Below are 15,150 nucleotides of genomic sequence, written 5' to 3'. Positions count from 1 at the left end.
TCAGAAACATTTCTGAGAAACAAATGTGTCCTAGAAGCGTGACCTTTTTCTGAACAGAATAATCATTGGAAAAGAAAATAGCAATAAACATAAAAAGGCCACATTCCACTGCATGTCCTGTCTCCATAATCCTTTTCCTGCAATTAAAAGCATCCGAAAACCTGCTACAAAATAACCACAAAATTGGGGGAAATTAATTCCATCTGAGGTTGTTACAGCTAAATTCACCTATTGCCGGAAGGGATCCTGAGAATACTGACACCAAGGAAGTTCAATCAAAACTTCAGTGATTTTACAGCACCGCCCGCCCCCCCGCCCCACACCCCACAAGAAAAGCAGAAGATTCAACACTGGTCTGCCTAAAAAAGGCATTAAAATACACAGAGACAGATTATTAGAATTCTGAATCCAATCTCATCCTGTTCCTCACCCTTCTTCTGTTCCTCTTTTACGACCTATGACTCAGCAGATGATAATACAAGGTGTCACAGGGACACCTCACGTATTCAGGAATACCTTATTTCATACAAGGTCATTTTCTAGAAAAGTTAAAATTTAAAAATAGGCTTCACAGACTTAAACAAAAACCTGAAATGTATTAGACATCATTCAGTTCTCTTTAGAGAGAATCCATCACATACAGTTTTACAAACTTACCTGTCGTTTAGGTGTCAAGGCGCCACTTTGTCTTCCCTTCATATCTCTTTGAGTTCACATGTGGACAGCTCACCATCCAACCCTTTAGGTTCCTAAGCCCTCTTAGGCTTCCCATCTTTATGTCTTGCTGCTTCTTTAATAAACCAAACTCTCACATCACACTTCTGGTCTTAGCTGTCCAAGACACTGGTTAGATACTGTCTAACCCAGCAGGACCCCACAGAGCCTTCCCAGGACAGACTCCTCTCCCATAACTCCTGCTTTAGCTTCTCTATCAAGTAAACAGATAAAGTGTCTGGTGCACACTTCTGAGTAGTTTTACAAATGTGAAGACCCCCACCAAACAGAAGAACTTAATTTCTTGACCATGAGCGTGTAGCCCCCGTACCTTTTAGAGCCTGAGGACTGATGATGTTAACCCCTGTGACCCCACTCTGTTACCTCACCATCAACCAACCATCAACTGGGCATGAGCGGATCATATATATCCTGTGACCCCTTCCCTCACCTGGCCTTTAAAACGCTTCCTGGAAGCCCAGATGGGAATCCAGGTGTTTGGAGCACTAGCTGTCTGTTCTCCTTGCTGGGTGCCTGCAATAAATGCCACGCTTTCTTCACTACAGCCCAGTATCAGTAGACTGGCTTTATTGTGCATGGGAGAGTGGACCCAAGTTTGGCTCTATAACAACATTGCCTTCCATGAGAAATCTTCCCTGACCCTCTGAATCTGGGCTCCAGGTTATTCATGAGTTCTCACAAGCACCATGGACTTTCGAGGAAACAACTGACCACACAGTCCTTATAACTGCCTGTTTACTCCTCTGAACATCTCACTGAACACCAAGCAGACCAGAAAAGGATTAATTTCTATCTTACACGCTTTCAAAACTCCAGAGTTAGTACACTGCCCAATGCATGGATATTCAACAAATGTTGTTGAATGAATGAACACACCAGTGAAAGAAGCTACCTCACTATGCACTAATACTGGCTTCTATCAAGGTTTGTGAACTGTACAGGTCAGTATTGGTTTAGCTGATATGTCCTAATTCAGGAAGTTGGGAGTGTTTAGGATGACATCAACTGTGTGAGCACAAGTCTTAACTCTGGCACATACGAACTGGGAAACTTTGGGAAAATTGGTCCATTTCTTCAAACCTCAATTTCCTTCTCTGTTAAATGAGAAGTCATACTGAACCCACAACTTGCTACTGTGGAAAGAATGAGACAATTTATGCAAATTTTAATAAGCTACGAATAGCTACTTATGTCTTGCCTGTAATTACAATTAATAACTAATATAGGGTTATCTTTGCCTACATTATCCTGAGCTGCCTTAGTTTTATTCTAATATTTTAAATGTCTTGACTTTTCCCATTAGAGTAACTGACAGAATAACTTCTCTCAGAATTGATTACTTGTATGGTAATTCATTACTGGCGCGTTTGTTCTGTTTTTTTAATCACATGTCCCAGCTATTTCTTTTTATGCTGAGCATCTTCAATTCCAAATTTGCATCCTGAATTCCACACTTTCTTAAAAAATAAGAAATTGCATAATTGCCCATAATTGCATGAGATTCCTGCGTACCTCAAATTAAGAGCCTTATCATTACCTGGAGTCTGCATTGAAAATGATCAGCCACGTTTCCAAAAACCTGCTCCGGTGTCCACTTCCCAAAAGTCCCTTGATAGCTTCACAAGCCCTTCCTGTGTTCAGGTTCAAAACCTCAGAAGCACTTCCGGTGCCCCCGTGGACACATCCAGCTGCCAGACTTTCAGTTTCAGCCCTCTCTATGACGGCCTTACTACTAAAATGCCCGGGGAGTCACTACACCCTCCTAACTGACCCACCTCAGTGGGCTTTCACAACTCTAATTTCTCCCACAAAGCGAAGCGGAACACTTTCCATTTCTTGGTACAGCTCTCCTCACAGGAACCCTCTGCTTATAAACAGAAGTGAGCCCAAGCAGAGCTGTTAGAGACTTTCCAGGCCCTCGGAAGGCCACACTCCACTCACAAGCGCTCAGGATCCCATGCAGTCTGACCCACGGTGCCTGTGAAACAACCTCTTCTCTTTCAAGTTCCATTTATTTTTTTCTGTGCTTCAACCTTCCCCTCGCCTGCCAGTCAGATGCTGAGGGGATTGGAGATCCCTCCCCTACATATGTTATCTAGCGAAGCACACCAAGAGCACACCATCTCCATCTCCTTTTGCTGTTAAATTCCTCTTCATGGCACTGGAAACCACATGATACGAATCATCTGTTTCCTCGCTCCTTATCTGTCTCTCCTTGTTAGAATGTAAGTTCCCTGAGCACAGGGGCTGTGTTTCATTCATTGTTGTAGTCTCAGAACTCGGACTCAGTGTAGGTACTCAACACTTTCTGGATGAATGGATGCACATGGCTATTATCACATGAGGCATTAAAATACAATAGCTGCTGTATTTAAATCCCTTTAAATATATGACCAATCTCTTTATTTTTTGAGTTGTTGTTCAGTCGCTCAGTTGTGTCCCACTCTTTGCAACCTCATGGGCTGCAGCACGCCAGGCTTCCCTGTCCTTCACCATCTCCCAGAGCTTGCTAAAACTCATGTCCGTTGAATCAGTGATGCCATCCAACCATCTCATTCTCTGTCATCCCTTTCTCCTCCTACCTTCTATCTTCCCCAGCATCAGGATCTTTTCCAATGAGTCGGCTCTTTGCATTAGGTGGCCAAAGTACTGGAGCTTCATCTTCAGCATCAGTCCTTCCAAGGCATATTCAGGGTTGATTTCCTTTAGGATGGACTGGTTGGATCTCCTTGCAGTCCAAGGGACTCTCAAGAGTCTTCTGCAACGCCACAGTTCAAAAGTATTGATTCTTCAATACTCAGCCTTCTTTACATCTACACATGACCACTGGAAGAACCATAGCTTTGATTATATGGACCTTTATACAGACCATTTTTGAGTTAAATCTTTTTAAATGAATCATTTATTTAAATCTTTAATTCCAATGATTTAAATAAATGTTTAGAATGTAATCTACATTTGCGCATAGGCACATGTCTTATTTATATCCTTCAATACTCAGCATGGTCTTAGCACATTATAGATGTTCAATAAATGGTGAATTCAATCAAATCATACACAGACCTTGGTTATTTGATTTTTATGACTGCTCACTTTACAATCCCTTAAGGAAAAATATTTTTCCATGCTCCAAAAAAAATTCTGTTTTTGAAGTCACCAAAATCTGACATGTGGAAACTGGAACAGTTCACTAATTAAAAGTTTACATAGCAAAAGTATAAGTTAAATGCTTAAGATAATTCATTACAATCTACTCATGGCCGTGTTCTTCACTTGATCAATGTAAAAGAACATTCACTCGGCATCCGTGGACTAAGAGAAAGCAATGTGCTGTTCCAGCCGCACCGCACCGGTCACCTCTCTAAATGCAGAGCAATGGTAAGATGGCCTCCAACAGGAGCAATTAGCTTTTCAGTGCCTAACAAGGAATTCGTACAAAAATGTTTGCTGAATGAAGTCCCCTGTGTAAAAGCAATGAGTCAAGGATATGAAGCTGGGCGTCTCTGCCTCCAGGAAACACCCATCTCCCCACAAGGCCCCCACCCCACACCCGCCCTCAGGGGTCACAGCATGTCGGCTCCAGCACTAGGCCTACGTCTCATCTCAACTTCTCTGAACTCAGGTTTTTCTTATTAGCAACTAACAAATTGGTGAAATTTGGTAAGTACATTTCTAGTTATAATAAAATGAGACCCAAAGAATAATGTTACATTATAGTTTCAAAATGGTGTGAATAAATTTCACTCCTTTTCTAAAGATGTTTTACAATTTTATGAAGACGGGATTATTTGTAATTCAAAATAATTTTAATGAAATACTCATATTCATATATATCATATATTCACCAACCAGAAAATGAATTAATAGCTGCTCCCTTTGAGGACCTTTTTTTAAAAAAGCTGCTTGGCATTCTATGTGACTAGATTCTTAGAATTCAGCCTATCAACTTCATTGCCTCACTTAATCTAATGGTAAAATTAATACTTTCATATTATACATATTTCTTTCAACATCTTCAACCCTAATCTAAACTATTTGAATTATAATCTACACAAGGTTATTATGGCATTTTGCAAACTTGAATTTATTTATTTTATAGAGGAGAAATTTCTGAGCCATTTTTTTAAAATGCATATTTTTTAAAATTCTGAGCCATTTACATAAATTTGATGTGTTCAATATCATAGAAATAAACCAACGTCTTCTGAATTTTCATTATAATAGTCTTCAAATACACACTCACTAATTCTGAGAAACTAAGATGAATAATGACCAAAACAAAATTCTTTTTGAAAAACAAGGAGGGCAAGTCTGAGTAACAGGAAGAGCAAAACATGAGTCTTCCCTGTATTTACAAACAGCCCATCTGAGTAACAGGTTCTCTTAGAGAGAAAAAAATTACTTATTCCATCTAGATTGCTGGTGGCTGTGGCGTTAGCAATTTTGAATCAAGCAAAATATATAAAGTTTCCAATTGTTCTATCAACATTTTAGTTCCTCTTTTTGTTTTCCTGGCACACATTCTAGATTGCAGACGCTAATGAGAGGCAAAAAGGCAAGAGATAACGCATAGAGTGATTAGAAGAGGGTCTACACGCTCCCAACCTTAGAACTGAGACAGAGACATGCATCACCAAAGTTAAAATATCAGTGATTCTGGCAACCACTTATCAGACAGTGAGTGCTGCTGTTCCCTTAATGTATTCCTTCCAGAGTGCCTGTCTTACTGGCCAAAGAATCAATAAGAGCCCTGGGATAAAAATGAGAATGAAGTCTCAGAATCCAATTACTGAGGTTTGTGTATAAAACAGCAGAAAACAAAATATGCAGATTTCTTTTTCCCATTCTAGTAGGATGATAAAGACAGTAGTTGTCTGTTCACAATGAAGACAGCCAGAGTAATTCAAACTGCTGAATGCACAAAGAAATGCCATGCCATATTTTTAATGAATGAGCTTCAGTTAATTTCAATAGGAAGTCATTAAAAATTTAAGGCATTTTCTCAAGGGTGAATTCTCAGCTTCCCCCAACCAGACTGAGAATGCATACAGTTTAGAAATTACTTCTTACCTGATGGATAGCTATACTTCTAAATTTCTTTAATAAAATCTATTTCAAATATTGTTATCAGAACTTCATTTCCTAAACACGGTAAGAAAAAAACACTGTGATATTTGTTTTCATAAAATTTAGAACTTAATTTTGAATATTCAATACTTTCAAAAACAATAAACTGAGATTATACCAGATCAAAATTCATATCAATATATTTCAAATGTATTATGAACCTCTATGTTAGAGTACTTAATGTAGATTGAAATGTCTTTTATAAGTTTAATTATGCCATATGTCAAGTGAATATTTTTTACAAACAAAGGCTTGCAATCAGAATGGGAACAAAAAATTGACATTTGTGCTTTGTAGATGTTTTATTTGAATAAATGCTTTTTAAGTTTTGACAGTGAATACAGATCTTTCTTCTTCTTCTTCTCTAAGATAAAGGAGATTTACACACAGTAACTAAGAAATAAACTGAAATAAAGGCATACATTAGAGATTCAGTGCAGGCTCAGTTCTTGACCACCACAATAAAGCAAATATCACAATAAAGAAAGCCTTTTTGGAATGTCTGTCTTTTCTTGTCTATTTGATAAATTTTTACTCATTCTTCTATACAGGCACACCTTAGATATATCAGTTCAGTTCAGTGCAGTCACTCAGTCGTGTCCGACTCTTTCTGACCCCATGAATGGGGTGGCCCTGGACAGCATGCCAGGCCTCCCTGTCCATCACCAGCTCCTGGAGTCTACTCAAACTCATGTCCATCAAGTTGGTGATGCCATCCAGCCATCTCATCTTCTGTCATCCCCTTCTCCTCCTGCCCCCAATCCCTCCCAGCATCAGGGTCTTTTCAAATGAGTCAGCTCTTTGCATGATGTGGCCAAAGTATTGGAGTTTCTGCTTTAACATCAGTCCTTCAAATGAGCACCCAGGACTGATCTCCTTTAGGATGGCCTGGTTGATTCTCCTTGCAGTCCAAGGGACTCTCAAGAGTCTTCTCCAACACCACAGTTCAAAAGCATCAATTCTTCAGCGCTCAGCTTTCTTTATAGTCCAACTCTCACATCCATACATGACCACTGGAAAAACCATAGCCTTGACTAGACGGACCTTTGTTGGCAAAGTAATGTCTCTGCTTTTTAATATGCTATCTAGGTTGGTCATAACTTTCCTTCAAAGGAGTAAGCGTCTTATAACTTCACGGCTGCAGTCACCATCCTCAGTGATTTTGGAGCCCCAAAAAATAAAGTCTGATACTGCTTCCACTGTTTCCCCATCTATTTCCCAAGAAGTGATGGGACCAGATGCCATGATCTTAGTTTTCTGAATGTTAAGCTTTAAGTCAACTTTTTCACTCTCCTCTTTCACTTTCATCAAGAGGCTCTTTTGTTCCTCTTCACTTTCTGCCCTAAGGGTGGTGTCATCTGCATATCTGAGGTTATTGATATTTCTCCCAGCAATCTTGATTCCAGCTTGTGCTTCTTCCAGCCAGCGTTTCTCATGATGTACTCTGCATATAAGTTAAATAAGCAGGGTGACAATATACAGCCTTGACATACCCCTTTTCCTATTTGGAACCTGTCTGTTGGTCCACATCCAGTTCTAACTGTTGCTTCCTGACCTGCATACAGGTTTCTTAAGAGGCAGGTCAAGTGGTCTGGTATTCCCATCTCTTTCAGAATTTTCCAGTTTATTGTGATCCACACAGTCGAAGGCTTTGGTATAGTCAATAAAGCAGAAATAGATGTTTTTCTGGAACTCTCTTGCTTTTTCGATGATCCAGTGGATGTTGGCAATTTGATTTCTGGTTCTTTCGCCTTTTCTAAAACCAGCTTGAACATCTGGAAGTTCACAGTTCACATATTGCTGAAGCCTGGCTTGCAGAATTTTGAGCATTACTTTACTAGCATGTAAGATGAGTGCAATTGTGCAGTACTTTGAGCATTCTTTGGGATTACCTTTCTTTGGGATTGGAATGAAAACTGACCTTTTCCAGTCCTGTGGCCACTGCTGAGTTTTCCAAATTTGCTGGCATGTTGAGTGCAGCACTTTCACAGCATCATCTTTTAGGATTTGAAATAGCTCAACTGGAATTCCATCACTTCCACTAGCTTTGTTCGTAGTGATGCTTTCTAAAGCCCACTTGACTTCACATTCCAGGATGTCTGGCTCTAAGTGAGTGATCACACCATCGTGATTATCTGGGTCGTGAAGATCTTTTTTGTACAGTTCTTCTGTGTGTTCTTGCTCCCTCTTCTTAATATCTTCTGCTTCTCTTAGGTCCATACCATTTCTGTTCTTTATCGAACCCATCTTTGCATAAAATATTCCCTTGGTATCTCTAATTTCCCTGAGGAGATCTCTAGTCTTTCCCATTCTATTGTTTTCCTCTATTTCTTTGCATTGATCGCTGAGGAAGGCTTTCTCATCTCTCCTTGCTATTCTTTTATATATATATATATATTTTTTTTTTTTTTTGACAGGAAATAGAATTTATTGGTGAGCATGTTGAAGGAGGGGACAGCGCTGATGCATGAGTGCAGGGCCCGCCATTTGTCCAGAAGACCACAATTAGGGATATATTAGATCCCACAGCCAACCGGGATGAGCAGCTTTTCTGCCACTATGTTTTCAAATTCCTCGGCATTAAACTGAGTAAACTCCCAGAAGACGTGGATCTCCTTGCAGCCCGGGAACGTGAACTCGGCCTGACGGAGGGCTTCGGTCACATGCCCTTTGTCCTGCAGCTTGGTGCAGACGGGCGTTGTCACTTGGCCAGTGTGGACCCTGGCCGCTGTGCCCTGGGGCTTTCCAAAGACACTGCGCATATTTGTCTGGAGTCTATGAGCTCAGCACAAGACAACATTCTGCGGATGCGGGTAACGTGGAAGGGGTGGAGCCACACTCGGATGTGAAAACCATCTTTGCCACCGCTTTTTGCCATGTACTTGTTGGCACAGATAGGGGCAGCCTCCAGGGCTTCAGAGGAGAGCTTCTGATGCTCATCTGACACCCTGGGCCACAGAGTGGGAACTCATCCACTTCGGCCTTCTTATGCCCCAAGTCGAAGATGCGGATTTCAGCAACAGGGACACCACGGCAGAAGCGGGACTTTGGGTACAACTTGTTCTTACAATACCGGTAACATCGGGCGGGGCGGCGGCCCATGGCAACACCCGGATCTCCAGCGACATGCCGAAGGGAAAAAGCACACTGTAGCGATACTGTGGGCTTTGTTCCTCACTGCTGCAATAAGTGAATATTGCAATAATGTGAATCACAGTGAATTTCTGGTTTCCCAGTGCATATAAAACTTAGGCTTACACTATGCTGTAGTCTATTAAGTGTGCATTATGTCTGAAAGACAATGTGCAAACCCAAATGTTAAAGTATTTTATTGTTAAAACATGCTAACCATCATCTGAGCCTTCATCAAGTTGCAATCTTGTTGCTGGTGCAGGGTCTTGCCCTGAGGTTGATGACTGCCGACCAATCAGGGTGGTTGGCTGCTGAAGTGTGGGGCGACTGCAACAATTCCTTAAATTGAGACAGTGATGAAGTTTGTGGCATCTTTTCCTTTCAGGAATGATTTCTCTGTAGCAAGCAGTCCTATTTGATAGCATTTTACATACAGGAGAAGTTCCTTGAAGTCAATCCTCTCAAACCCTGGTGATGCTTTATCAACTAAATTGATGCAATATTCTAAATTCTTTGCTGTCATTTCAGCAATCTTTACAGCATTTTCACCAGGAATCATTTTCTGTGCTCATCCATAAGAAGCAACTCCTCAAATGTTAAAATTTTACCATGAAATTGCAGCAATTCAGTCAAAACCTCAGACTCCACTTCTAACTCTAGTTTTTTCTGTCATTTCCATGACACCTGCAGCAACTTCCTCCATGAAGCTTTGGACCCTTCAGTCATCCATGAGGATTGAAATCAATCTTACATCCCTGTTGATATTTGGACCTCTTCCTATGAGTCACAAATGTTTTTTAATGGCATCTAGAATGGTGAATCCTTTCCAGAATGTTTTCAATTGATTTTACCCAAATATATTAGAGGAATCACTGTCTAAGGTAGCCAGAGCCTTAAACATGCATTATTTAATAAAATCTGAAAGTCAAAATGACTCCTTGATCCATGGGCTATAGAATAGATGTTGTGTTTCCAAGCATGAAAACATTCCTCTCATCCATCTCCATTGGAGCTCTTTGGGGACCAGGTACATTGTCAATGAGCAGCAACATTTTGAAAGGACTCTTTTTCCTGGGCAGTAGGTCTCAGCAGTGGCCTTAAAATATTCAGTAATCCACATTGTAAACAGATATGTTGTCATGAAGACTTGTTACATTAACAGAGTTCAGGCAGAGTAGACTCAGCATAGTTCTCAAGGGCCCCAGATTTCTCAGAATTGGTGAGTGAATGCTGGCTTCAACTTAAATACCAGCTGCATTAGCCCCTAACAAGAGAGTCAGCCTGTTCTTTGAAGCTAGGCAGTGTTTTCTCTTCTCCCTCCATGAAAGTCCTGGATGGCATCTTCTTCCAGTATAAGACTGTTTCATCTAAACTGAAAATCTGTTGTTTAGGGTCGCTACCTCCATTTATGATCTTAGCTAGATCTCCTAGGTGACTTGCTGTTTCACCTTACACTTCTGTGTTATGGAGATGGCTTCCTTCCTTCAGCTTGGGAAACCGACCTCTGCTAGCTTCAGACTTTTCTTTCGTAGCTTCCTCAGCTCTCTTAGACTTCATAGAATTAAAAAGAGTTTGCTCTGGATTAGGCTTAAGGGAATGTTGTAGCTGATTTGATCTTCTGTCCAGACCACTAAACCTTTCTCCGTATCAGCAATAAGGTAGATTATCCTTTGTGTGTTCACCAGGGTTGCACTTTTAATTTCCTTTAAGACTTTTCCTTTACGTTCAAAACTTGGCTAGCTGTTTGGCCCAAGAGGCCTCGCTCTTGGCCAGTCTTGGCTTATGACACGTCTTCCTCACGAAGCTGACTCATTTCTAGCTTTTGATTTAAAGTGAGAGACATGTGCTTCTTGCTTTCAACTGAACACTTGTAGGGTGATTAATTGTCCTAATTCAATATTGTTGTATCCCAAGGACAGGGAGAGAGGCAGGAAATAGCAGAGCAGTCAGAACACACATGTTTATCATTTAAATTCACCATCTTACATGGGCACAGTTCGTTATGTCCCCAAACAATTACCATGGTAATAACAAGAATCACTGGTCACAGATCACCATAACCAATAATAAAAATGTTGGAAATATGAGAATTACCAATATGAAACAAAGATGCAAAGTGAGACGATGCTATTGGAAAACCGGTGCTAACAGACTTGCTAAATGTGGGGTTGTGAAGGTTTCTTCAACATGTAAAAAACACATTATTTAAAAAGTGCAATAAAACAGGCTTTGTCTGTATTGTAGAATAAATTCAGCTTTATCTCTAGAAAAAGCAGTTTTAGTTTGAGGCAGAGATTCTGAAATACACCAAGCATGATATTTTAATACAGACTGTCTTGTCCAAGGTTACATGTGCTGCAGGTCAGGACAGGCTGCCCCCAAATAGGCCAAAGTGGCACATTGATTAATTTGAAGTAAGATTACTGGAGATCCAGCTGGAACAAAAACAACACTCTGGCCCTCCTTTGTCTCCAAGAGAGCAGGAAACAAAGCTCCCATGGGAAGGTGCCCTAGCTTTGGCAGTGGACAGAGGGCATCCTTATTGACAGAGAGAGGGGATTCAAGGTCCAGAAAGCTGTCTAAACAAACTGTGTTACCTCTTCATTTATCTGCTACCCCAAGCAAAACCTCTTAGTTTCATCAAATATTCACAAATACTTGATTCTTAGTCTAAAGGGTATATCAACAACCTGATGCAATCACTTCTTAGCTCCCTTACCTATAGGGCCTCGACATTTATACAAATTAAATTTGGTTTTCTCCCATTAATCCATCTATGTCAATCTGATTATTAGATTAGCCAAAAGACCTCAGAAGGGTAGAGGAACACCCCTCCCTCAAAACATATACAAGCTTCACAGTAGAACGGCTGTATCTACTAATACTTTACAATTTCATTTCGTTTTCTTTATTGTCAAAACCTAGAAAATAACCTTAATGTATAAAATGTAACAGCCATGATTTTTATCATACATGTGCACAGTACACATTTTTAAGTTTAAGTTTAAAATTTTTTAATTTAAAGAATCACAGATTTTTTTCAACAAAAAGTTTTATTACATTATTATTTTCAAGGGAAAGATTATGCATAACTTTGCCCCTGGGATCTTTTAAATTGCAACTTCCCAAAGTGTAGCTAAATCAGTATTGTAATGTTATTTATTCTAATTCATAAAACTTAAAAGATGGGCCAACATATTGATTATTTCTACATCAGGGATGTGAAGATACTAAAACAAGTAATTTATGCTTCTGGAAACATACAATTAAGGAGCTAAAAATAAATAACCTTTAAAAAAGCACTTTTATTTTAAAGAAAGCCTAGAGTTTCAGAGAACATAGACTATTAGAGAGAATGTAATTCATGCAGCATTGGGAAATATGACCACGTGTAGTCAGACTGTCCCTGAGAAACCTAGAGAAGATGGGCTGATGCAATTTATGTTGGGAACCATGGATTATAAACCAGTGCCTTACGAGTGAATTACTGTTCCTTAATCAGATTTCATCAAGTTGATCTCTCCATCAGTGGTTGATTTATGTATTTATGACTCACAGTACCATATATTTGCATCATGAATAAACTATAACTTTTTTCTATAGAGAATTTTCTATTGATATATCTCTTTTGGAGATCGTTCAAGTAGGAGTAGTGGTTGTAGCTAGTATAGTATAGTTGTAGCTAATGAAGTATCTAAAGAGAAATTGGACAAGAAGTAATAAAAAATATTTTTAAAATGACTACTGATTGGGATCCTTTCACGGACTTGTTAACAATAGTCTGTAAGGGGAGTGGTTCATTATAACAATCAAGAAAAACTAAGTCAAGTAAGTATATAATTATGTTCAAAATAGCTTCTTCTAAGAAGGCTTAGAAATTGCATTAAAGTGAAATAATGTTATTTTTGTTCATTAGGTGATAAATTGTCTATACAATCTATAATTCCAGATCTAGAAATAATGCAGTGCCAAAAATCCATGCATTTCTGTATGTAGAGTTATTGCGTGTATGAACTGGTATAGACTCTGTAAAACAGTGCTCAATATGTGTATACTCCTGTGAGAGGTTCACACTACATAGGAAGCAGCTAGCACAGTAATCCCAGGAAAAGGTTTAGCCAAAAACTCTTTTAATAGAAAACATAAAAAACTGAAAATAAATAATCTGAGCATTCAGTAGAATAAGCTAAAAAAAAAAGAAAGAATACGAGAAATGTAAGGAGTAGAAATAACTGAGGGAAAAAGGAATTAAATGAACTGGAACCTGAGAATGAAAACACAACTGATATGGTCGATAAAAGTAATTCCCTGTATTTTGAAGTAGAGCCCAAAATATGTCTGACAAAATTAAACAAAAACAACATAATAGCTCATACAATATAAAGATGTAAAACACATATGTCTCTATATAAACTTCTTATTTTTAAATGTATATTATCATTAAAATATTCACTATATTTGAAAACATAAGTGAAACAATTTGTTTCTAGAAATTTCTTAATATTTAGGAATACACAAGTTACCAAAATTGACCAAAGAATAAAAATAGGTGTCTCATCCAGAAGCATTTTGCAAAGATTATTTTTCTAAAATTTCATCTAATAGGTAACTGTTATACACATTGTCCATAATATAGAAAAAAATCCAAAATTATCCAATTTTATGAAACTACTATAACTTGATCTTAGGATGATATAAGGCATCTCATGTGAAGAAAATTATAAGCTTGTCAAACTTATAAATAAAGATGAATTAAAAAGGACAAGAACCTTGCAGGGATTGATAATGATAACACAGTGTGATCTGTGCAGCATAATTAACCCAACATTCTGCTGCAGCCATATATTTAAAATATTTATATATCATAGACAAGTAAGTTGTTTTCAATAATGCTCCAAATTTAGAAAATCTACCAGTGTTATTTCATCACATAAATGATATGATCAAAGTTAACAGATGAAGAAAATATATTTGATAAACCTTAATGCCTATTCATGAATGAAAGCACCATAAAAAAACTAGAGAGTAGAAAGTTACTTCCTTAGTCTATGAAAGATAGTTCTCCCTCTTCCTCAAGAAGACAAATCTAAAGTAAGGATCATCTCTAACTGGTGTAACTTTACTAGCATTCAGTAAGAATCAACATGTGAGTGTTTGGCATCCTACAATGTTACAGCTCAGTTATCGTATTTTTTATCTCTTTTTTTCTAACTGAACCTTGATTTTCTCTAAAATGCTGACCTGTTTTAACTTTTATTTGCTCTAGAACTTTATTCAATAAAAGTGAAAGGTATTTTGCTGGCAAGCCTTTGCAAGAACATTAAACACTGATTATAAGAATTGTATGAGAGAACAATTGTACACATAAATTTTATAAAGCTCAATTTCTGCTCATATCTAAAAATATTATTTTAAAAAAGGAATAGAGACAACTAAGGAAAAAGAACATTTTCCCCAAAACAAGCAAATGACATTAAATAATCCTTAGTAATCAATCCTCAGATGCATTTCTATTAAAACCAGAAATAAGATATGCATACTTGCTATCACTTCTAATAATATCTCATTAACATTTAAAATGTACATCCCCAACATCCAGTAATTCTTGCAGCAGAAAGAAATCCTTTAATAGGTGGGTACACGAAAATGTTTCTTTGTAATAGGGAACATAAAATAGCAATATAAAAGTCCACCAATATGACACAAAAGAATAAAATAAGTAGTCCATTTTTTTGAATCATTAAAACACAACAGTTAAAAGCAGATTTCTCTCTTAAACATGTGTGTGTATCAAAAAGTTCATCTGAGTGTCATAATATTAATGAAGTAAGACAACCTAAATAACTACATACAGGAGTGTTTTATAGAAACATAAAAAGTTAGGCTCAAGTTTAAATTATGACAGAATTTACTGCGTTACCTGAAATCTAAGATCTGTGTCCCTCTCCTGGAAATCACAGAGACTGTAAAGTGAGATTCCCAGAGGATTAAATGTGATATTACAAGTAAGCCACTTATCGGAGTTTCTGACACTCTGGTAAGATTTCAGAAAAGGACAGGTGCTATTATTATTGTTACTATAATTCCTATTTTATTATTTATATCTGTAGTCAAATTATTTGATAATTTTATTTGGATTTCAATTATCAGTGATCA

At 38.2% G+C, this 15,150-nt stretch overlaps 1 protein-coding gene and 1 pseudogene across 2 annotated transcripts in view; both read right to left on the bottom strand.

Annotated features, from left to right (window-relative positions):
- Positions 1–15,150, bottom strand: part of ADGRB3 (adhesion G protein-coupled receptor B3) — an 850,102-nt gene that overhangs the window by 684,978 nt on the left and 149,974 nt on the right. The window lies entirely within an intron of this gene.
- Positions 8,318–8,964, bottom strand: LOC122685488 (annotated as a pseudogene).

The sequence above is a fragment of the Cervus elaphus genome, chromosome 28 (assembly GCF_910594005.1).
Source record: "Cervus elaphus chromosome 28, mCerEla1.1, whole genome shotgun sequence".
Taxonomy (NCBI): Eukaryota; Metazoa; Chordata; class Mammalia; order Artiodactyla; family Cervidae; genus Cervus; species Cervus elaphus.
This window is presented reverse-complemented; position numbering and strand designations above follow the sequence as displayed.